This window comes from Daphnia magna, linkage group LG2, assembly GCF_020631705.1.
Source record: "Daphnia magna isolate NIES linkage group LG2, ASM2063170v1.1, whole genome shotgun sequence".
Taxonomy (NCBI): Eukaryota; Metazoa; Arthropoda; class Branchiopoda; order Diplostraca; family Daphniidae; genus Daphnia; species Daphnia magna.
The window spans coordinates 7726856-7751033 of record NC_059183.1 but is presented as its reverse complement, the minus strand read 5'-3'; the positions used below and the strand labels follow the sequence as shown (position 1 = coordinate 7751033).

The window sequence follows — 24178 nt, the reverse complement described above, 5'->3', positions numbered from 1 at the left end:
CATTTTTGGCAAAATTTCATATTTTGTTTAAAAATACATGAATTCTATTCAGAATTGAAAAAAAATCACGAAAATCCGGTTTATTTTCATATTGGTCTTATAGTTTTTTATTTAAACGTTAAAAACATATAAATTAAATTATATAACAGCAATGTTTTCGCTATTTTGAAACTGCTGGTTTAACATAAAACCACGATACTAAATAAAATCATTCAATTTCGATTATGCCTTTTTTTATAATTTCAAGAGATTCGTTTTATTTGATTTTGATAAAAAGTGGGCATGGTATACCCTTTCCCCTTTTTTTCATTTTTTGGCAAAATTTTTCATATTTTGCTTGAAATACATGAATTCTATTTTTGAATTTAAATCAGAAAATCAAGTTTATTTTCCTGTTGGTCTCATAGTTTAAAAGTTAAAAACCATAAATTAAGTTGTGGCGCTAACAGCACTGTTTTCGTTAAATTTTGAAACTCGGTTGGTTTAACGAGAAAAACCAATCGACTTAAATCGAAATCAGCGTTCAATTTCGATTATGCCGTTTATTAATTTTTTGATAATTTCAAGAGATGTCGTTTTTGGCCGATTTTGACAAAAGTGGGAAGGCTATACCCTTCCCACTTTTTTCATTTTTGGCCAAAATTTCATATTTAGCTTGGAAATACATGAATTCGATTCAGAATTGAAATAAAAATCACGAAAATCGGTTTATTTTCCTATTGGTCCTTATAGCTTTTTATTTAAACGTTAAAAACCATAAATTAAGTTGTGGCGCCAACAGCACTGTTTTCTGTTATTTTTTGAAACTGCTGGTTTAACGAGGAAAACCAATGACTAAATCGAAATCAGCGTTCAATTTTCGGATTATGCCGTTTCATTTATTTTTGATAATTTCAAGAGATGTCGTTTTGGTCCGATTTTGATAAAAGTGGGAAGGCTATACCCTTCCCACTTTTTCATTTTTGGCAAAATTTCATATTTTGCTTGAAATTACATGAATCTCTAATCGTCAGAATTGAATAAAAATCACGAAAATCCGGTTTATTTTCCTATTGGTCTTAATTTTATAAATTAAGTAACAGCAGTTTTGTATTTTTAAACTGGTTAAAAAAACAATACTAAAAAATTTAATTCTATTTTATTTTATTTTTTATTTTTTTTTAAGTTTTAAAAAACTTTTTTTTTTTTTTAGGGAACTTTTTATATATTTTGTTTAAATAATTTTAATAAATTAAAAAAATTTTTTTTTATTCGAGTTTTTTTTTAAACGTTAAAAACCATAAATTAAGTTGTGGCGCCACAGCACTACTAGGCTGTTAGAAATAGGCCAAACCGAAATCAGCGTTAAATTTCGATTATGCTGTTTCATTTTTTGATACTTAGATGCTGCTTTTGGCCGATTTTGACAAAAGTTGAAATAGTTTTAAAGAAATAATGTTAATTTTGAATATCTATACTCTTTCTATTTTTTCTGATTTTGAGCAGACTATAATCTTTTTCATTTAATTTTGCTTGAAATACATGAATTCGATTCAGAATTTAATGAAAAATCACGAAAATCCGGGTTTATTTTCCTATTGGTCTCATAGCTTTTTATTTAAACGTTAAAACCATAAATTAAGTTGTGGCGCTAACAGCACTGTTTCTCGTTATTTTGAAACTGTTGGCTTTAACGAGAAAAACAATGACTAAATCGAAATCAGCGTTCTAATTCTCGATTATGCCGTTTCATTTTTTGATAATTTCAAGAGATGTCATTTGGCTGATTTTGATAAACGTGGGAAGACTATACCTTTCCCTACTTTTTTCCATTTTTGGCAAATTTTCATATTTAGCTTGAAATACATGGAATCTGATTCATGAATTTAATGAAAATCACGAAAATCAAGTTTATTTTCCTATTGGTCTCATAGCTTTTTATTTAAACGTTAAAACCATAAATTAAGTTGTGGCGCTAACAGCACTGTTTTTAGCGTTATTTTGAAACTGCTGGTTTAACGAGAAAACCAATGACTAAATCGAAATCAGCGTTCAATTTCGATTATGCCGTTTCATTTTTTGATAATTTCAAGAGATGTCATTTTGGCCGATTTTGACAAAAGTGGAAGACTATACCCTTCCCACTTTTTTCATTTTTGGCAAAATTTCATATTTAGCTTGAAATACATGAATTCGATTCAGAATTTAATGAAAACCCCGAAAATCAAGTTTATTTTCCTATTGGTCTCATAGCTTTTTATTTAAACGTTAAAAACCATAAATTAAGTTGTGGCGCTAACAGCACTGTTTTCGTAAATTTTGAAACGGCTGGTTTAACGAGAAAACCAATGACTAAATCGAAATCAGCGTTCAATTTCGATTATGCCGTTTCATTTTTGATAATTTCAAGAGATGTCATTTTTGGCCGATTTTGACAAAAGTGGGAAGACTATACCCTTCCCACTTTTTCATTTTTGGCAAAATTTCATATTTAGCTTGAAATACATGAATTCGATTCAGAATTTAATGAAAATCACGAAAATCAAGTTTATTTTCCTATTGGTCTCATAGCTTTTTATTTAAACGTTAAAACCATAAATTAAGTTGTGGCGCTAACAGCACTGTTTTCGTAAATTTTTGAAACGGCTGGTTTAACGAGAAATCCAATGGCTAAATCGAAATCAGCGTTAAATTTCGATTATGCCGTTTCATTTTTGATAATTTCAAGAGATGTCTTTTTTGCCGATTTTGACAAAAGTGGAAGACTATACCCTTCCCACTTTTTCATTTTTGGCAAAATTTCATATTTAGCTTGAAATACATGAATTCGATTCAGAATTTAATGAAAATCACGAAAATCAAGTTTATTTTCCTATTGGTCTCATAGCTTTTTATTTAAACGTTAAAAACCATAAATTAAGTTGTGGCGCTAACAGCACTGTTTTCGTAAATTTTTGAAACGGCTGGTTTAACGAGAAATCCAATGACTAAATCGAAATCAGCGTTAAATTTCGATTATGCCGTTTCATTTTTTGATAATTTCAAGAGATGTCATTTTTGGCCGATTTTGACAAAAGTGGGAAGACTATACCCCTTCCCACTTTTTCATTTTTGCAAAATTTCATATTTTGCTTGAAATACATGAATTCTATTCAGAATTGAATAAAAATCACGAAAATCCGGTTTATTTTCATATTGGTCTTATAGTTTTTATTTAAACGTTAAAAACCATAAATTAAGTTGTGGCGCTAACAGCACTGTTTTCGTTATTTTTGAAACTGCTGGTTTAACGAGAAAACCAATGACTAAATCGAAATCAGCGTTCAATTTCGATTATGCCGTTTAATTTTTATAATTTCAAGAGATGTCGTTTTTGGCCGATTTTGACAAAAGTGGGAAGGCTATACCCTTCCCACTTTTTCATTTTGGCAAAATTTCATATTTAGCTTGAAATACATGAATTCGATTCAGAATTGAATGAAAATCACGAAAATCCGGTTTATTTTCCTATTGGTCTTATAGTTTTTTATTTAAACGTTAAAAACCATAAATTAAGTTGTGGCGCTAACAGCACTGTTTTCGTTATTTTTGAAACTGCTGGTTTAACGAGAAAACCAATGACTAAATCGAAATCAGCGTTCAATTTCGATTATGCCGTTTCATTTTTTATAATTTCAAGAGATGTCATTTTTGGCCGATTTTGACAAAAGTGGGAAGACTATACCCTTCCCACTTTTTCATTTTTGGCAAAATTTCATATTTAGCTTGAAATACATGAATTCGATTCAGAATTTAATGAAAATCACGAAAATCAAGTTTATTTTCCTATTGGTCTCATAGCTTTTTATTTAAACGTTAAAAACCATAAATTAAGTTGTGGCGCTAACAGCACTGTTTTCGTTATTTTTGAAACTGCTGGTTTAACGAGAAAACCAATGACTAAATCGAAAATCAGCGTTCAATTTCGATTATGCCGTTTCATTTTTTGATAATTTCAAGAGATGTCATTTTTGGCCGATTTTGACAAAAAGTGGGAAGACTATACCCTTCCCACTTTTTCATTTTGGCAAAATTTCATATTTAGCTTGAAATACATGAATTCGATTCAGAATTTAATGAAAATCACGAAAATCAAGTTTATTTTCCTATTGGTCTCATAGCTTTTTATTTAAACGTTAAAAACCATAAATTAAGTTGTGGCGCTAACAGCACTGTTTTCGTAAATTTTGAAACGGCTGGTTTAACGAGAAATCCAATGGCTAAATCGAAATCAGCGTTAAATTTCGATTATGCCGTTTCATTTTTGATAATTTCAAGAGATGTCATTTTTGGCCGATTTTGACAAAAGTGGGAAGACTATACCCTTCCCACTTTTTCATTTTTGGCAAAATTTCATATTTTGCTTGAAATACATGAATTCTATTCAGAATTGAATAAAAATCACGAAAAATCCGGTTTATTTTCATATTGGTCTTATAGTTTTTTATTTAAACGTTAAAAACCATAAATTAAGTTGTGGCGCTAACAGCACTGTTTTCGTTATTTTTTAAACTGCTGGTTTAACGAGAAAACCAATGACTAAATCGAAATCAGCGTTCAATTTCGATTATGCCGTTTAATTTTTGATAATTTCAAGAGATGTCGTTTTTGGTCGATTTTGACAAAAGTGGGAAGGCTATACCCTTCCCACTTTTTCATTTTTGGCAAAATTTCATATTTAGCTTGAAATACATGAATTCGATTCAGAATTGAATGAAAATCACGAAAATCCGGTTTATTTTCCTATTGGTCTTATAGTTTTTATTTAAACGTTAAAACCATAAATTAAGTTGTGGCGCTAACAGCACTGTTTTCGTTATTTTTTGAAACTGCTGGTTTAACGAGAAAACCAATGACTAAATCGAAATCAGCGTTCAATTTCGATTATGCCGTTTCATTTTTTTATAATTTCAAGAGATGTCGGTTTTGGCCGATTTTGACAAAAGTGGGAAGGCTATACCCTTCCCACTTTTTCATTTTTGGCAAAATTTCATATTTTGCTTGAAATACATGAATTCTAATCAGAATTGAATAAAAATCACGAAAATCCGGTTTATTTTCCTATTGGTCTTATAGTTTTTTATTTAAACGTTAAAACCATAAATTAAGTTGTGGCGCTAACAGCACTGTTTTCGTAAATTTTGAAACGGCTGGTTTAACGAGAAAACCAAATGGCTAAATCGAAATCAGCGTTAAATTTCGATTATGCCGTTTCATTTTTTGATAATTTCAAGAGATGTTTTTTGGTCGATTTTGACAAAAAGTGGGAAGACTATACCCTTCCCACTTTTTCATTTTTGGCAAAATTTCATATTTTGCTTGAAATACATGAATTCGATTCAGAATTTAATGAAAATCACGAAAATCCGGTTTATTTTCCTATTGGTCTCATAGCTTTTTATTTAAACGTTAAAAACCATAAATTAAGTTGTGGCGCTAACAGCACTGTTTTCGTTATTTTTGAAACTGCTGGTTTAACGAGAAAACCAATGACTAAATCGAAATCAGCGTTCAATTTCGATTATGCCGTTTCATTTTTTGATAATTTCAAGAGATGTCATTTTTGGCCGATTTTGACAAAAGTGGGAAGACTATACCCTTCCCACTTTTTCATTTTTGGCAAAATTTCATATTTAGCTTGAAATACATGAATTCGATTCAGAATTTAATGAAAATCACGAAAATCAAGTTTATTTTCCTATTGGTCTCATAGCTTTTATTTAAACGTTAAAAACCATAAATTAAGTTGTGGCGCTAACAGCACTGTTTTCGTTATTTTTGAAACTGCTGGTTTAACGAGAAAACCAATGACTAAATCGAAATCAGCGTTCAATTTCGATTATGCCGTTTCATTTTTGATAATTTCAAGAGATGTCATTTTTGGCCGATTTTGACAAAAAGTGGGAAGACTATACCCTTCCCACTTTTTCATTTTTGGCAAAATTTCATATTTAGCTTGAAATACATGAATTCGATTCAGAATTTAATGAAAATCACGAAAATCAAGTTTATTTTCCTATTGGTCTCATAGCTTTTATTTAAACGTTAAAAACCATAAATTAAGTTGTGGCGCTAACAGCACTGTTTTCGTAAATTTTGAAACGGCTGGTTTAACGAGAAAACCAATGACTAAATCGAAATCAGCGTTCAATTTCGATTATGCCGTTTCATTTTTTGATAATTTCAAGAGATGTCATTTTTGGCCGATTTTGACAAAAAGTGGGAAGACTATACCCTTCCCACTTTTTCATTTTTGGCAAAATTTCATATTTAGCTTGAAATACATGAATTCGATTCAGAATTTAATGAAAATCACGAAAATCAAGTTTATTTTCCTATTGGTCTCATAGCTTTTTATTTAAACGTTAAAAACCATAAATTAAGTTGTGGCGCTAACAGCACTGTTTTCGTAAATTTTTGAAACGGCTGGTTTAACGAGAAATCCAATGGCTAAATCGAAATCAGCGTTAAATTTCGATTATGCCGTTTCATTTTTGATAATTTCAAGAGATGTCTTTTTTGCCGATTTTGATCAAAAGTGGAAGACTATACCCTTCCCACTTTTTTCATTTTTGGCAAAATTTCATATTTAGCTTGAAATACATGAATTCGATTCAGAATTTAATGAAAATCACGAAAATCAAGTTTATTTTCCTATTGGTCTCATAGCTTTTTATTTAAACGTTAAAACCATAAATTAAGTTGTGGCGCTAACAGCACTGTTTTCGTAAATTTTTGAAACGGCTGGTTTAACGAGAAATCAATGGCTAAATCGAAATCAGCGTTAAATTTCGATTATGCCGTTTCATTTTTTGATAATTTCAAGAGATGTCATTTTTGGCCGATTTTAATAAAAAAAGGGAAGACTATACCCTTCCCACTTTTTCATTTTTTGGCAAAATTTCATATTTTGCTTGAAATACATGAATTCTATTCAGAATTGAATAAAAATCACGAAAATCCGGTTTATTTTCATATTGGTCTTATAGTTTTTTATTTAAACGTTAAAAACCATAAATTAAGTTGTGGCGCTAACAGCACTGTTTTCGTTATTTTTGAAACTGCTGGTTTAACGAGAAAACCAATGACTAAATCGAAATCAGCGTTCAATTTCGATTATGCCGTTTAATTTTTTTATAATTTCAAGAGATGTCGTTTTTGGCCGATTTTTGAAAAGTGGGAAGGCTATACCCTTCCCACTTTTTCATTTTTGGCAAAATTTCATATTTAGCTTGAAATACATGAATTCGATTCAGAATTGAATGAAAATCACGAAAATCCGGTTTATTTTCCTATTGGTCTTATAGTTTTTATTTAAACGTTAAAACCATAAATTAAGTTGTGGCGCTAACAGCACTGTTTTCGTTATTTTTTGAAACTGCTGGTTTAACGAGAAAACCAATGACTAAATCGAAATCAGCGTTCAATTTCGATTATGCCGTTTCATTTTTTTATAATTTCAAGAGATGTCATTTTTGGCCGATTTTGACAAAAGTGGGAAGACTATACCCTTCCCACTTTTTCATTTTTGGCAAAATTTCATATTTAGCTTGAAATACATGAATTGATTCATAATTTAATGAAAATCACGAAAATCAAGTTTATTTTCCTATTGGTCTCATAGCTTTTATTTAAACGTTAAAAACCATAAATTAAGTTGTGGCGCTAACAGCACTGTTTTCGTAAATTTTTGAAACGGCTGGTTTAACGAGAAATCCAATGGCTAAATCGAAATCAGCGTTAAATTTCGATTATGCCGTTTCATTTTTGATAATTTCAAGAGATGTCATTTTTGGTCGATTTTGACAAAAGTGGGAAGACTATACCCTTCCCACTTTTTCATTTTTGGCAAAATTTCATATTTTGCTTGAAATACATGAATTCTATTCAGAATTGAATAAAAATCACGAAAATCCGGTTTATTTTCATATTGGTCTTATAGTTTTTTATTTAAACGTTAAAAACCATAAATTAAGTTGTGGCGCTAACAGCACTGTTTTCGTTATTTTTTGAAACTGCTGGTTTAACGAGAAAATACGACTAAATCGAAATCAGCGTTCAATTTCGATTATGCCGTTTAATTTTTTTATAATTTCAAGAGATGTCGTTTTTGGCCGATTTTGACAAAAAGTGGGAAGGCTATACCCCTTCCCACTTTTTCATTTTTGGCAAAATTTCATATTTAGCTTGAAATACATGAATTCGATTCAGAATTGAATGAAAATCACGAAAATCCGGTTTATTTTCCTATTGGTCTTATAGTTTTTTATTTAAACGTTAAAAACCATAAATTAAGTTGTGGCGCTAACAGCACTGTTTTCGTTATTTTTTGAAACTGCTGGTTTAACGAGAAAACCAATGACTAAATCGAAATCAGCGTTCAATTTCGATTATGCCGTTTCATTTTTTGATAATTTCAAGAGATGTCATTTTGGCCGATTTTGACAAAAGTGGGAAGACTATACCCTTCCCACTTTTTCATTTTTGGCAAAATTTCATATTTAGCTTGAAATACATGAATTCGATTCAGAATTTAATGAAAATCACGAAAATCAAGTTTATTTTCCTATTGGTCTCATAGCTTTTTATTTAAACGTTAAAAACCATAAATTAAGTTGTGGCGCTAACAGCACTGTTTTCGTTATTTTTTGAAACTGCTGGTTTAACGAGAAAACCCAATGACTAAATCGAAATCAGCGTTCAATTTCGATTATGCCGTTTCATTTTTTGATAATTTCAAGAGATGTCATTTTTGGCCGATTTTGACAAAAGTGGGAAGACTATACCCTTCCCACTTTTTCATTTTTGGCAAAATTTCATATTTAGCTTGAAATACATGAATTCGATTCAGAATTTAATGAAAATCACGAAAATCAAGTTTATTTTCCTATTGGTCTCATAGCTTTTTATTTAAACGTTAAAAACCATAAATTAAGTTGTGGCGCTAACAGCACTGTTTTCGTAAATTTTGAAACGGCTGGTTTAACGAGAAAACCAATGACTAAATCGAAATCAGCGTTCAATTTCGATTATGCCGTTTCATTTTTTGATAATTTCAAGAGATGTCATTTTTGGCCGATTTTGACAAAAAGTGGGAAGACTATACCCTTCCCACTTTTTCATTTTTGGCAAAATTTCATATTTAGCTTGAAATACATGAATTCGATTCAGAATTTAATGAAAATCACGAAAATCAAGTTTATTTTCCTATTGGTCTTATAGTTTTTTATTTAAACGTTAAAAACCATAAATTAAGTTGTGGCGCTAACAGCACTGTTTTCGTTATTTTTTGAAACTGCTGGTTTAACGAGAAAACCAATGACTAAATCGAAATCAGCGTTCAATTCCGATTATGCCGTTTCATTTTTTTATAATTTCAAGAGATGTCGTTTTTGGCCGATTTTGACAAAAGTGGGAAGGCTATACCCTTCCCACTTTTTCATTTTTGGCAAAATTTCATATTTTGCTTGAAATACATGAATTCTAATCAGAATTGAATAAAATCACGAAAATCCGGTTTATTTTCCTATTGGTCTTATAGTTTTTTATTTAAACGTTAAAACCATAAATTAAGTTGTGGCGCTAACAGCACTGTTTTCGTAAATTTTTGAAACGGCTGGTTTAACGAGAAAACCAATGGCTAAATCGAAATCAGCGTTAAATTTCGATTATGCCGTTTCATTTTTGATAATTTCAAGAGATGTCATTTTTGGCCGATTTTGACAAAAGTGGGAAGACTATACCCTTCCCACTTTTTATTTTTGGCAAAATTTCATATTTTGCTTGAAATACATGAATTCTATTCAGAATTGAATAAAAATCACGAAAATCCGGTTTATTTTCATATTGGTCTTATAGTTTTTATTTAAACGTTAAAAACCATAAATTAAGTTGTGGCGCTAACAGCACTGTTTTCGTTATTTTTTGAAACTGCTGGTTTAACGAGAAAACCAATGACTAAATCGAAATCAGCGTTCAATTTCGATTATGCCGTTTAATTTTTTTATAATTTCAAGAGATGTCGTTTTTGGCCGATTTTGATAAAAGTGGGAAGGCTATACCCTTCCCACTTTTTCATTTTTGGCAAAATTTCATATTTAGCTTGAAATACATGAATTCGATTCAGAATTGAATGAAAATCACGAAAATCCGGTTTATTTTCCTATTGGTCTTATAGTTTTTTATTTAAACGTTAAAAACCATAAATTGTTGTGGCGCTAACAGCACTGTTTTCGTTATTTTTGAAACTGCTGGTTTAACGAGAAAACCAATGACTAAATCGAAATCAGCGTTCAATTTCGATTATGCCGTTTCATTTTTGATAATTTCAAGAGATGTCATTTTTGGCCGATTTTGACAAAAGTGGGAAGACTATACCCTTCCCACTTTTTCATTTTTGGCAAAATTTCATATTTAGCTTGAAATACATGAATTCGATTCAGAATTTAATGAAAATCACGAAAATCAAGTTTATTTTCCTATTGGTCTCATAGCTTTTTATTTAAACGTTAAAAACCATAAATTAAGTTGTGGCGCTAACAGCACTGTTTTCGTTATTTTTGAAACTGCTGGTTTAACGAGAAAACCAATGACTAAATCGAAATCAGCGTTCAATTTCGATTATGCCGTTTAATTTTTTTATAATTTCAAGAGATGTCGTTTTTGGCCGATTTTGACAAAAGTGGGAAGGCAATACCCTTCCCACTTTTTCATTTTTGGCAAAATTTCATATTTAGCTTGAAATACATGAATTCGATTCAGAATTGAATGAAAATCACGAAAATCCGGTTTATTTTCCTATTGGTCTTATAGTTTTTTATTTAAACGTTAAAAACCATAAATTAAGTGGTGGCGCTAACAGCACTGTTTTCGTTATTTTTGAAACTGCTGGTTTAACGAGAAAACGAATGACTAAATCGAAATCAGCGTTCAATTTCGATTATGCCGTTTCATTTTTGATGATAATTTCAAGAGATGTCATTTTTGGCCGATTTTGACAAAAGTGGGAAGACTATACCCTTCCCACTTTTTCATTTTTGGCAAAATTTCATATTTAGCTCGAAATACATGAATTCGATTCAGAATTTAATGAAAATCACGAAAATCAAGTTTATTTTCCTATTGGTCTCATAGCTTTTTATTTAAACGTCAAAACCATAAATTAAGTTGTGGCGCTAACAGCACTGTTTTCGTTATTTTTTGAAACTGCTGGTTTAACGAGAAAACCAATGACTAAATCGAAATCAGCGTTCAATTTCGATTATGCCGTTTCATTTTTTGATAATTTCAAGAGATGTCATTTTTGGCCGATTTTGACAAAAGTGGGAAGACTATACCCCTTCCCACTTTTTCATTTTTGGCAAAATTTCATATTTAGCTTGAAATACATGAATTCGATTCAGAATTTAATGAAAATCACGAAAATCAAGTTTATTTTCCTATTGGTCTCATAGCTTTTTATTTAAACGTTAAAAACCATAAATTAAGTTGTGGCGCTAACAGCACTGTTTTCGTAAATTTTGAAACGGCTGGTTTAACGAGAAAACCAATGGCTAAATCGAAATCAGCGTTAAATTTCGATTATGCCGTTTCATTTTTGATAATTTCAAGAGATGTCATTTTTGCCGATTTTGACAAAAAGTGGGAAGACTATACCCTTCCCACTTTTTCATTTTTGGCAAAATTTCATATTTTGCTTGAAATACATGAATTCTATTCAGAATTGAATAAAAATCACGAAAATCCGGTTTATTTTCATATTGGTCTTATAGTTTTTTATTTAAACGTTAAAACCATAAATTAAGTTGTGGCGCTAACAGCACTGTTTTCGTTATTTTTGAAACTGCTGGTTTAACGAGAAAACCAATGACTAAATCGAAATCAGCGTTCAATTTCGATTATGCCGTTGAATTTTTTTATAATTTCAAGAGATGTCGTTTTTGGCCGATTTTGACAAAAGTGGGAAGGCTATACCTTCCCACTTTTTCATTTTTGGCAAAATTTCATATTTAGCTTGAAATACATGAATTCGATTCAGAATTGAATGAAAATCACGAAAATCCGGTTTATTTTCCTTTTGGTCTTATAGTTTTTTATTTAAACGTTAAAACCATAAATTAAGTTATGGCGCTAACAGCACTGTTTTCGTTATTTTTTGAAACTGCTGGTTTAACGAGAAAACCAATGACTAAATCGAAATCAGCGTTCAATTTCGATTATGCCGTTTCATTTTTTGATAATTTCAAGAGATGTCATTTTTGGCCGATTTTGACAAAAGTGGGAAGACTATACCCTTCCCACTTTTTCATTTTTGGCAAAATTTCATATTTAGCTTGAAATACATGAATTCGATTCAGAATTTAATGAAAATCACGAAAATCAAGTTTATTTTCCTATTGGTCTCATAGCTTTTTATTTAAACGTTAAAACCATAAATTAAGTTGTGGCGCTAACAGCACTGTTTTCGTTATTTTTTGAAACTGCTGGTTTAACGAGAAAACCAATGACTAAATCGAAATCAGCGTTCAATTTCGATTATGCCGTTTCATTTTTTTATAATTTCAAGAGATGTCGTTTTTGGCCGATTTTGACAAAAAGTGGGAAGGCTATACCCTTCCCACTTTTTCATTTTTGGCAAAATTTCATATTTTGCTTGAAATACATGAATTCTAATCAGAATTGAATAAAAATCACGAAAATCCGGTTTATTTTCCTATTGGTCTTATAGTTTTTTATTTAAACGTTAAAAACCATAAATTAAGTTGTGGCGCTAACAGCACTGTTTTCGTAAATTTTTGAAACGGCTGGTTTAACGAGAAAACCAATGGCTAAATCGAAATCAGCGTTAAATTTCGATTATGCCGTTTCATTTTTGATAATTTCAAGAGATGTCATTTTTGGCTATTTAAAAAGTGAAGAAGAAGACTATACCCTTCCCACTTTTTCATTTTTGGCAAAATTTCATATTTTGCTTGAAATACATGAATTCGATTCAGAATTTAATGAAAATCACGAAAATCAAGTTTATTTTCCTATTGGTCTCATAGCTTTTTATTTAAACGTTAAAACCATAAATTGTTGTGGCGCTAACAGCACTGTTTTCGTTATTTTTGAAACTGCTGGTTTAACGAGAAAACCAATGACTAAATCGAAATCAGCGTTCAATTTCGATTATGCCGTTTAATTTTTTTATAATTTCAAGAGATGTCGTTTTTGGCCGATTTTGACAAAAGGGGAAGGCTATACCCTTCCCACTTTTTTCATTTTCGCAAAAATTTCATATTTTGCTTGAAATACATGAATTCTATTCAGAATTGAATAAAAATCACGAAAATCCGGTTTATTTTCATATTGGTCTTATAGTTTTTATTTAAACGTTAAAACCATAAATCTAAGTTGTGGCGCTAACAGCACTGTTTTCGTTATTTTTGAAACTGCTGGTTTAACGAGAAAACCAATGACTAAATCGAAATCAGCGTTCAATTTCGATTATGCCGTTTAATTTTTTTATAATTTCAAGAGATGTCGTTTTTGGCCGATTTTGACAAAAGGGGGGAAGGCTATACCTTCCCACTTTTTCATTTTTGGCAAAATTTCATATTTAGCTTGAAATACATGAATTCGATTCAGAATTGAATGAAAATCACGAAAATCCGGTTTATTTTCCTATTGGTCTTATAGTTTTTATTTAAACGTTAAAAACCATAAATTAAGTTGTGGCGCTAACAGCACTGTTTTCGTTATTTTTTGAAACTGCTGGTTTAACGAGAAAACCAATGACTAAATCGAAATCAGCGTTCAATTTCGATTATGCCGTTTCATTTTTTGATAATTTCAAGAGATGTCATTTTGGTCGATTTTGACAAAAGTGGGAAGACTATACCCTTCCCACTTTTTCATTTTTGGCAAAATTTCATATTTAGCTTGAAATACATGAATTCGATTCAGAATTTAATGAAAATCACGAAAATCAAGTTTATTTTCCTATTGGTCTCATAGCTTTTTATTTAAACGTTAAAAACCATAAATTAAGTTGTGGCGCTAACAGCACTGTTTTCAGTTTTTTGAAACTGCTGGTTTAACGAAAAAAACTAATGACTAAATCGAAATCAGCGTTCAATTTCGATTATGCCGTTTCATTTTGATAATTTCAAGAGATGTCATTTTGGCCGATTTTGACAAAAGTGGGAAGACTATACCCTTCCCACTTTTCCATTTTTGGCAAAATTTCATATTTAGCTTGAAATACATGAATTCGATTCAGAATTTAATGAAAATCACGAAAATCAAGTTTATTTTCCTATTGGTCTCATAGCTTTTTTATTTAAACGTTAAAACCATAAATTAAGTTGTGGCGCTAACAGCACTGCTTTTCGTAAATTTTTGAAACGGCTGGTTTAACGAGAAAACCAATGGCTAAAATCGAAATCAGCGTTAAATTTCGATTATGCCGTTTCATTTTTTGATAATTTCAAGAGATGTCATTTTTGGCCGATTTGACAAAAGTGGGAAGACTATACCCTTCCCACTTTTTCATTTTTGGCAAAATTTCATATTTTGCTTGAAATACATGAATTCTATTCAGAATTGAATAAAAATCACGAAAATCCGGTTTATTTTCATATTGGTCTTATAGTTTTTATTTAAACGTTAAAAACCATAAATTAAGTTGTGGCGCTAACAGCACTGTTTTCGTTATTTTTTGAAACTGCTGGTTTAACGAGAAAACCAATGACTAAATCCGAAATCAGCGTTCAATTTCGATTATGCCGTTTAATTTTTTATAATTTCAAGAGATGTCGTTTTTGGCCGATTTTGACAAAAGTGGGATTCTCATTTTGGCAAAATTTAATATTTTCCTTGAAATACATGAATTCGATTCAGAATTGAATGATAATCACGAAAATCAGGTTTAGTTTCCTATTGGTCTCATAGTATTTGATTTAAAACGTAAAAACCCTAAATTAAGTTGTTGCGCTAACAGCACTGTTTTCGTTAATTTTTGAAACGGCTGTTATACCGCGAAAACTAATCACTAAATCAAAATCAGCGTTCAATTTCGATTATGTCGTGTTATTTTTGGAGAATTTTAAGAGATGTCATTTTTTTTGGCCGATTTTGCAAAGTGGGAAGGCAGGATGAAGCGGGGATGATTACCGCACGCTTCGTCTTCATAGTACATGGATACATTGTCAGTTTTGTCGTAAGGACAAACGGTTTCGAGATTCTATGGCGAAATGGCGACCAGGCCGGACCCTATCGGGAACTTCCTGAACGGAGTGAGGGCATCTAGTATCCCGCACAAAAAATCCGAACACCGATTTAATTTTTTAAAGCCACCTATTGGCGGGGTAAAGGGTTTTTTGTTTGTTTTTCTTTAAGAGGGAGGGTAGACGGGGTGATGGACACATAGGGCAGGGTTGGGTAAGTCTATACATTTTGTTATGCCTTAAGGTATTACGCTTTTAGGCAAGTAACAGGTCGGGACATTTTGCAACCCCAGGGTGGTGTGTTTTTTTAAACGACAGTTGGAAATGTTGGACTTAAAAAGGAAACCCTGTTTTTGCTTAATCTTGTATTTAGGTTTTCGAAGCATTAGCAGTAGCGAACGCTAGATGGTGTCGTCGTAACCCTTGTTTGTTCCTCTGATTGGTTGTTGCCAGGTAACGCGTCACCGCCATAGGAGGTATACGAGTTTACAGGCCTTAGTCATTAAGTAGGCCTTGGGTTAGTAGGCCTAGTCCATGCAAGTGTTCGATAATATACACGCTCTTAACTTAAGCTCACGGTACAAAAATGTTTTCGCAGCAGAAACATTCGTGGTGCAGTTTGGCTCGCATGGTGATGCAGTATTCAAGAATGTCAGTAAAACAGCTATCGATAAAAGCAACTACATCTGGAATTCCAATTAACCCTCATTGTCTTTCAACCAACTCTACGTTACATAAGTTGCCCACAGGTTTGCAAATGGCAAGTCGGCAAACAAGGAAAATGAAGGAATAACCAGTCCACCATATCAAAGTGTTTTGGTTTTGTGGGATTGATGAGTATTTTGGGTACCAAAGTTAAAGAAGAGAACAAGGAGCGACTTGGTGAAGAAAAATTATTCACATGATTAAATTGGCAAAGCTTTCTCAAGAGGTATAGATATTTGACAATTCAACATTATTTAAATTTTACAGGATTCTGGGGATTATGTTGACAGAGGAAAGAATTCAAGAAGTCAGAGCAATTACTTCATTTAGCATTGCGAGCAGCCTATGAAATCCAACATCATGATGCCCAAAAATATATTATCGATGATATGGCCAATAATGCTTACGAGGCTGGGGACTTCAAAAAAGCAGAAAAAGCTGTTTGTTGATTTGATTAAACAGCTAGTGACTGATGGAGTGGCTCAGAGTCACAATTCCATCATTCACATTAGTGCAAAACTTGCAAATTTGTATGCTATGTTTCATGAAGAAGTTAAAGTAAGGATTTAACTTTTGCATTCATCACCTGGAAGCCAAGATAAAAAAGGTGAAGATGATTTTGACACCTTGCCCTTTATTCATTAATCCTCTCTTGGTTTGGGGATTGCGTCCATAGAAGAGGAGATTTTACACAATCCTTAGCTTTATTCAAGAAATCACATGAGATTTCAAAGGTAAAATTAATGGCAAACACCATCCACACAGCCTGCTTCAGCGTTAATAATATGGCTGCTGCCTACACATGTCGATGAACCGACTTGAAGATGCCGTAGATTGTTGCAAATACAGCCTCTAGTCCTCGCTCGAGAGGTGCAGATGGATGTCGGCATGAAGGAATTCTTCCATACTATTTTTATTAACCGAGCAAATGTGTGCCTGACTCAAGTGGAACAAGTCTGCAGCGGATGCCAGAAGACAGGTGTTAAAATGGATGAAAATTCCTGTGAGGGAAGCTCTGAAGTGTGCTAAAGTTTGCTTGGATAATAAAGATGCTCTGAAATTACAAGCTAGGAAATGTATGAAATAAATTAATTCGTATCAAACCCTAAATCTTTCACATTAAACGCGTATCAAACAGACTTAAATTTTTAAAATGTCAAACTGTGAATGTCATAATGGAGGAATAGGGTCTGCGTAACGTACGGCACGGCCCGGTGCGAGCTTCCTGAGGCGGTAAACTACAGAAATAATAGTACCGCACTGATAACTTTGTGATAGAGAACTAATAAACTTGGCAAAGTTTCACCTTGATTTTTATTTGACGGATGGTAGTGGAGGTAATACTATCGGATCAGCTTCCGCATCTCAAACCGTTACTTGTTTTGGGCCAAAAAGTCTGTGGCCAAAGACTCTGTTAGGGATCCTGTGGAAAAGGTCGCTACGAAAGCCAGGTGAGAGTTTAGGAGGCAAAGGATATTTCGGTTCAGACTTTCGAGCTAAAAAAAAAACAACCAAAATTATGAGATCCATAGGATGATGGCAATTTCAAGAGAGAAATACAAACTGGGCAAGGGTGGTATGATTACTAGTGGGGGGTAACATGTTCCAAAAAAATCTAGGGCAAATAATACGTGTAGCGATCAATTATATAGACGCCAATGGCAGGATCCGACATGGTGTGAGAGAGAATCCTCCCAACCAACCAAACTGCTACCAATCGCCAAGACATTTGGAGAATAGAATTTCTGGTAAAGTGAAGCTGCTTGGCAAGTGTCAACTATGAACAGCATTTTCATGATATCTGGTCAATCCAATGAGTGATAAATAGCAGAATGTCAATGATGTGAGATAGAAGGATCAGGATGTTCAGCAGCAAAAACTGGGCTTATACCTTTGTTTTCCCTGATCATTTGTTGAGTAGTATCTGCCAAATCAACATTTGTGATTTCTTCAGAATCTCTTGAAATTTCAAAAATCCATCACCACCATGGCCTATTAGGTATATCAAAACATTGCTTCCTGTATCAGTCAGCAATTTTAGATCTTGGAGTTGAAGATGGTGAGCGCACCAGTGAGGACCGAATAAAGTTTTCTACAGTTACCTGAAATGAAAAATATTTTAACAATGAAAATTGAAGAGTGAATAGTTCTACAGAAAGTATACCTCATAACCCTATAATCCACTTCAACATCATCACCATATACATCAATTTGCTGATTTGCGTTGTTGTAAATAAGAAGCTGGATGAGGATTTCGTGGGTTGCAGGCCAGTATCATCAGCAATCATCAAAATTATCTGGCTATGGAATTCCCCAATCTTTTTCACGCTACGGTAGATGGATAATACATTTGCTGCATGTCTGTAATTGAACCAAAAACAGGAAGTATCGACTAGATCAGCCCAGTTGCTGGTGTGGTTGCTGGAGGGTAAGAAAATCTTTAGCCTTAGCTTAGTATCCCTGTCAAGCAACAAATAAAATCCGGATAAAAATTACTGTTATTTGTCATGCGGTGGTAATATTAATATGGGTGGTCTAATGGGGACTTACCAAAGTGTTCGTACTAGGTGCTAAGAACGCAAAAAAACTCGTAAAAAAATTATACTCGGCATTTTTAAGAGCTGTTTTTTGGGAAAGTTTGTAGGTGTATCGAAATTCAAATTGGAAACATTAGAGCAGACGACGACGGGACCTTTCTCCGCAGGATGAAAAATAATGGAAACTAATTTGCAGGGCAGGATTTTCAGAACTGAACTTATTACGATACCCTATGTTTGATTGCGCCATGTTTCGTGAAAAGTACACATGTGCAGTGGCAGTACATCGAAAACATTTTGTTTCCAGTTCAATCTAGCAATACACTTTACGGCCCACAACAGAAAATAAATTCCTTTCGGACAAAAACAAGAAAATCGATTCGGACAAGAACTGATGAGCCGGGTGATGGTCCAGAAATAAAAACAATTCTAACCCAAATTCTAAAAGTGTAGGACTTATAGATAAAGAAATTTTAAAGGAAATAAAACTATCTGGGTAACAATTTTAAAAAAATTGAATACCAGAAAATCATAAAAATCTAATCAGAGAGTATATAAGTTGTAATGACGTCCAGGTAGCGGTGTGCTGAGAAAAGTGGGTAGAAAATAAACCAATTGTAAACATTCAATAATAGTACCAAGGAATGCCGATTACGCTTTAGTAGGCGCCAAACAATGATCAAACAATTCGTTTCTAACAAGGTGAGTGCTACGTATTACGGTTGGACGCGTAGATAATAAATGGGTCTCATTTTCCATTTGGAATTTTTTTGGCTTTTATTCGGATTTTCGTAAGTTGACTGGAACGATTCGATTGGGCCGCAGAACCTAAAGATATGGCGTCTGATTGTCGGAGCTCCCGGACTAGTTGGCAGCAAGATAATTGGGTTCAGCAAACTTCACTTCACTGTACGATCGTGCATCCTTTTCTATTAAAACATCAGCGCTCCATGTTTTCTCCTGGAACCCCAAAATCAGAAGGGAAAAGACGCGGGCGCTAACTTTGGCATCGGAAGACGTTGTTCTGTATGTTGTTCCTGATCCTTGTAGAAGAAATTGTCTCGTCTTCGAATCGGCTGGAGATAGCCTATGTGTATTGCATCAAAGGGAAACATTGATTTGGATAACTGCTCATTGTACCATACACGCAAATTCGCGGTAGTGTAGTATAAATACAGATGGGCCTATGTCCAGAGCACAGACATAGATTTTTACTAAATCTGCAGAGACAGTTTTGACTAAGCTTAGGTGTGGGGGTTTTAGGGTAAGTAGTATTGGCTCAAGCTAGACAGCTGTTAGATTCGGACTTTTTCTTCACCAGTTTTCCTTTTATCACTTGGCTGAGATTACCACAAACACCATTTAAGGATATTTTCATAATGCTAAGATAAACCTACTTCGATTTTCTTTCTTTGTAAGATCTTCCTGCGCCTCAGGATGATATTCGAGGCCCTCGTTCAAATCAGCTTTGCTCGAAAAAAAATAAATTGGAAAATCCCTGAGACCAAATATAGTATTGCAAATTTGAGGTTTTCATTTGTATCCCCATAACTAGGTTGTGTGCACAAGTTACCTAACATCCGCCATTCTTCGGTTTCCTCCTCCAACAGCTAATAAACAATTTCTCCCAAACACCTTTGCGTAGCTCAATGAGCATCGAATATTTTATCGTTAATAAAGTCGGTCCACTCCATGACAGAACTGTTCCAGTTTTTACAACGTACATCTCTTTTTCCGACTTCTTTCCTGCGTAGAATAAATGTCACCTTATCGTAATAAAATATCCGATTTTTAATGAAACAAGGTAAAAACATTAAACCTTTTCCATGCAAACCAAATCCCGGTAGAAAAAAGGACGGGACTTCAGTTTTAGTATACTAAATCGCGAATTAAAGCGGCAGAATCGCAATCCTGGGAAAAGCTGCACTTGGAAAGTGTTTGGATACTGGACGTTGCATGGCAATATCCATTTGCGGCTGTTGTGGAGGCAACGATACAAGCGACGATATCTCATCTGTTGATTAGGGCATGTCGAAATTGCATCAAGATCAGTTCTAAAGGTATAAAAAAATAAAGAAGAACGAACTAAACTATTACAAGCCGTCTCTGCATCGAGCCAGCTGTAAGTCAAAGCCACGATTTCCTGTGATACGGTCCTCGAATCGTGGGTGGCAAGATTTAAACGAGTTTCATTAACTGGACGAGATTGCGGTCGAGACCGTTCCATGTCAGTTTCGGTTATCAGCTCCCTTTCGGCTGCAGCCATAATATCCCCGATCTTTACCACCGGAAATATCGGAATACGTGAAACCAGGTCAGCGTGACGCAAAATATAAGAAATGGTGGTTGTGACTTATGCCTCCGAATCGGTTTCTTACCTGGCCTGATGATGGCAGCGCAAGCGAAACACCAATAAGCCAGTTGAAATCATGAACGTCCTCATCGAGGATATTGGCTGGTTTAGGATTCTTTCCGGATTTTTGTGGCAGTTTTCATGGCGTAAGTAAAACAGCGCAGATATCTGTTATTTCTATAAGAGTTGGTAAAACACATTTCTGAATGTTTGTTATTAATAAGTGACCAGCTAATTCAGCTAGCTTTTATTCTTGTTGGAAATGAACGGTATGATGGCAAGTGGAAACTACGCATTTCCTTCCTGTGAAGACGAAGGCATCATTGATAGATGCCAGACCACTTGAATACAGAAGAAATAGCAAAGGAAACATTAAGATGGATCAAGTGAGAGCATGTGAAGAAGAGTGTCGGCGACAACGGATGACGAAAAGGAGATGGTGCCATCATGACGAGACGATCAAAGAACTCCTAAAAGGTAAAAATCTTTGTTTGGAAATTTTGATTATTTTTACCTTAACTATGTTTAACAATAATAACGTAAATAATTGTATCATACTCTTATCATTCGAGGAAAACGTGAAGGGAGCTTTCAGAAGACCAAAAATAAAATAGAGGAAATCTAATGGAAATAAGGGATAAAAATATCGATCTAGAAAAATCTTTTCGAAATTAATAAATTAGCTGTCAAAAAATGTGATAAACATCAGATTATGGTACTTTTGATCCCAAGCTGGCGATGTAGTTTCTGCGGCAATCGGTTACATCCTCGACCCAATCGCCTTCGTGAACAAAACGGGAGCCTCGGATGATAGAAAGTGTCGATTAGGTAGACCGCGTCAGCTACGTAATCAGGGAACTGAGCCAGTAATAGATATTCGAGTCATCTTGGTGGGGAAAGGTAATTCAGTGGAACGCTCCACGAATTGTACATGAACGCAGAAGAGACTACAAAAGCCAAGACCATAGGCAGACGGAGCCTATAACAAAGGGCGGGTAAAAATTCCCACAAGGTGCCTGAGGACGAAACAGCGCAGTTCAACATTGTGAATGACGAAGCCAATGATTAACTCCGATGACTTTGAGGGTGGAACGAAAGGGGATGCGAATGGTTTCACTCCTCTGGTTCCATCGGGTTCATTCGGTGGATCGTAGCATAAGTTAAAGGCGGAGGAAGAGGTGCTGGTCACTCTTTCGCCTAAAAACAATAACAAGACTTTTCAGGGGACCGGTAAAAGGCGTAGAGAAACTGTAACTGCAACAAAATCACGCTCGGATGAGATCAAGTGGAGGGTGTGGGTGCGTTTGGCAATGCGTTCCTTGAGAGATTTGGCGCGATCGGTAAAAGCGCTGACAGGCGTCGCTGTATCCACGAAGTACAAAATGATTCTTGTCGATTGAAAAACCGTCCTGCAACAAGAGGAATCCACAACAAACATGAGAGGGGAATAGTGATGTGCCAACTTATGAAATTAAACGGTTACATTGAACTGTTTCACTAATATACGCATGAAGCGATCAACGAGTGTAATGTGGAATTGAGGGGGTCCATGTCATAATTGAATCGTTTTCTGTTCTTTCTCACTCGACTTCGTCGTCGATGGAGATGGTTGGAATCGACGGATGAAAACGGTGTTTCGTTCTTAGGATGGATTTGACGAGATGCCGTTGGGTAATATTCCGCTTTTGCCTCTAGCTTCGAGAGTTGGTCGCCTTTCGTAAGAAGGAGAGGAGGATCGATCGTCAATGTCCACCGCCATAGATTATGAGATCACCGATTCATGACAGTCTTAAGTTTATTCCCAAATAAAGAAGACATATTGTTTTCACAAAAATTGAAAACGTTTTTAGAAAAAGATATCAGCCCGCTTTAATATCCTCGACTTAACAGATGCAGTAAGCTCGTAATCCAATGTAAGTTGTGTGCTGGACTGGAAGTAAAATGTAGTTCCTTCTGATCTACTTGATGCCCCCACCCATCTTCACTCGAACGTACCGCCATGTTGATTATGCGTGATGATCCATCTGAAGCAGTGAAACAACAAAAATCGGCTTCTCTTTTCCTTTTACCCACTTGTTGCAAAGAAGGGAAAAACAGTAATAAATCGTTCAGTTACTGAATTTTTCAGCCACATGTTGCGGTAAGTCACAGCCGACAGATGCGAACCATTCGCTGCAATGGAGATTGTCAATGCTAATTTCCCATCTTGCGTACCGTGACCAGTTCCGCACCGCTTATGTAGAGTCGTCGTAGGAGCTGGCGGCGTGGATTCAGGTTTCGAAATAGTAAGAGAGGGTCCACTTGGTGTCGTAGCAAGTTGTACTCGTCTCATTTTGGGGATGGACATGGGTAGGGATAATATGTCGTTCGTAGTTTGAATCATTGAAGCGATTCATTTGACCCAATTAAACGGAACGCGGAGAACTTACTAACGCTACGTGGTCTCGGCATGATGACAGAGAAGAAGCAGATGAACCTAAGATTTTGAGGTTTAATCACGATGAAAAAATTTGGAAAAATTGAAAGAAACCACTGGCTTTACTCCTGGTTAGGACAAAAGAGCAACTGGAGCCCGCGACTATCTCATACCTGAACAAAAAGCCTCACATGTCGGGAGTTGCTGTCTATATATCGACGGGCCTGCTGCATGACGAGGAGATTTCGGACTTGGATCTACGATCGATTCTCCAGGGGATTCTGATTCCCGGGTGCAAACCACGCCAATGCGGGCCAAAAAGACCAAAAATACAAAGAAAACTACAAAAAAATATGGCTAAATATTTTGGTCCATTCTTGTGTTTACTCATCGGGTCAATATAGAGTGAACAGAAAGTGTCTAATCATTTTCGGAGATGTGATTCACCAAAAGGCGAATTTTCAACAAAGATCTTGTCATTGGAAAGGTATAGAATTTGCTGCTGCGATAAGTATGGAGCAACTGGCACTGTCACATTACGAAAATCAATACGGGATGGGCGTGGGTGAGGAAAACCACAAAATGGGAAACAAATGGTAGAGACAGCATGCGGGGCTGTTGGACGTAGAACAAGAGAAAGATCTAGGTGGCATCCAAACGCTTGAGACTTGGGCACACTGATGACATTCACAAAAATAACCAGCAGCAATAGCTTGCTGGAACAACACGTGGTGACTAAGAAGTACGAAGGGGAAATGAGGAGAGAGGAAGATTCATTCTATATAGGGATATGTTCTTCCTAATCTTCTTTTTCCTGAACATCTGTCACGTTAAGTAAAGATAAAGTAAAAAAAACAATGGTCTCGTCACACATTTTTAACTGCTTGTTGGTGAGGCAGTGAATGGTTCTCTCATTCCTTAAATTACTTTGAGTCATTCC

At 34.4% G+C, this 24178-nt stretch overlaps 2 pseudogenes; one reads left to right on the top strand and one right to left on the bottom strand.

Annotated features, from left to right (window-relative positions):
• The first annotated feature begins 15753 nt into the window (after positions 1–15753).
• Positions 15754–17019, top strand: LOC123470235 (annotated as a pseudogene).
• Positions 17020–17547: 528 nt separating this feature from the next.
• LOC123469873 lies at positions 17548–18719 on the bottom strand (annotated as a pseudogene).
• Positions 18720–24178: the final 5459 nt, after the last annotated feature.